This window comes from Aplysia californica, unplaced genomic scaffold (assembly GCF_000002075.1).
Source record: "Aplysia californica isolate F4 #8 unplaced genomic scaffold, AplCal3.0 scaffold00008, whole genome shotgun sequence".
In the NCBI taxonomy this organism is placed as follows: domain Eukaryota; kingdom Metazoa; phylum Mollusca; class Gastropoda; order Aplysiida; family Aplysiidae; genus Aplysia; species Aplysia californica.
Window position 1 is genome coordinate 145,903 of NW_004797278.1, and position 1,555 is coordinate 147,457.

The following is a 1,555-nucleotide window of genomic DNA, read 5'->3' on the forward strand; positions in this document are numbered from 1 at the left end:
CTCACTATACAGTTTGGATGCTCGGGCAAAAAATATAAAACTGCATGTTTACAACTTATTGTTATTTAAATTCGACCCCATGTGTCGATTCTGACGTCATATATTTGCGATGACGCACTTCCGATTTTCAACCAATGACTGCGGTGGTCCCTGACCTCGTTGTATTTTTGCCCTGTTCTGATTGGCTGAACTCGAGGCATGTGTACGTCAAAAACATCAGTGCTTTCGTCGAGGGGAGTTTGTGTAACTTCGAAGCCGAATTTAACTAGCGAGCACATGGGAGTTGCTCTCATACACCAGTGAGTAGTCGACGCCGCTCACACAACCGTGTGTACTCCTCTGTTATACCGGCACTGGACGTTTTCAACGCAGTTATTAGTGGATTTATCTTTCTATAAAAAGATTCTGTTAGTGACAGGCCTTCCAAGTAACCTTTCATTTGTGGCAGTACGGTAGGTAAAATGATATTATATGGTATATTATTCAATCTGCGAGTTTTTAAGTCCCGGAGTTGTGTGTCACATGCTATAATAGCCATTTGAATGAATTCGTACTATAAATTACGTATATATGTATTTGGAACTATGATTTTCTGTGCTAATGGTAGATCCACGAAAGCAATTGTTATGTGGGCTGTCCAAATGATAGCAAAGCAAGTGCTCGCGAATTTAAAAAAAAAAAATTTCTTTATTTTTTATTTATTTGTTTATTTATTAATGTATTTATTCTTGTTTAGAGGAGAGGTGCAGATTACATCTTTGATCAAACAAATTGAATTTTAAAAATTGAATGTTATTGTCACTAGATCTATAGTCACATGAAGAACGAGGGATATACTAGGCTTTTTTGCTTACATAATAATATAGTCTTTGTATGTTTAGGCTTGAGGCTTTCAAAGTTTGTGCGTATCTTTGGTTCTAAGATTAATGTGTGAACACACACTATTTCATAAAAAGTGTGTTAATCTTCTGTATGCATTTACATTATGTGCGAAGATCTAAGTGTGTGCTTTTAAACCTCTATAATCTTTAGGCGAAACCATGAAAGGATGATGATGCTTTTTTTAATACCAACTGTTAATGTAAATTCAGGCTCTTTAGTTAAGTAAGGGTTTTGTGGCGCTTGCAACTGCGCAAGGTCTCAGGTTCTGGAACAATCACAAAAATTTGTTGAACGTAGATATATGTCCCCTTATTGTCATTTTTTGTCTGCATGACTTAGGCTACCAAAAAGATTGACTTATAATTATAGGCACACGGTACAGACTAAAGTTATTTCAATATAAATCTTTCAACAAATCTGTGTGCATGAGTTAACAACTTGTGCTGTGTACGTGTGTGTGTTTATGCTTGCATTTTATGTGAAACATGTGACAAAGTTAGGAGGAGAAAAAGAGAAAGGGGGAGGGGTAGGAGGGGGTTCTAATGGCAGTCACTGAGAGGTTTATTTGCTATCACATTAGAAATATAAGCGTTGGTATGTTTCACTTTCAAGGAATTAATAGGCTACTTTATAGACTGTAATGATTTTTTACCCCCTCCACCCGTTCGTCGTC

At 36.7% G+C, this 1,555-nt stretch overlaps 1 protein-coding gene across 1 annotated transcript in view; it reads left to right on the forward strand.

The window, feature by feature from the left end:
* Window positions 1–241: 241 nt before the first annotated feature.
* The window catches only part of LOC101858375 (CREB3 regulatory factor), a 16,753-nt gene continuing 15,439 nt past the window's right edge, over window positions 242–1,555 (forward strand). Inside the window, exon 1 of the mRNA XM_005089644.2 lies at window positions 242–452. The gene's annotated coding sequence lies outside the window, so the exon portion shown is untranslated. The remainder of the gene's footprint in view (window positions 453–1,555) is intronic.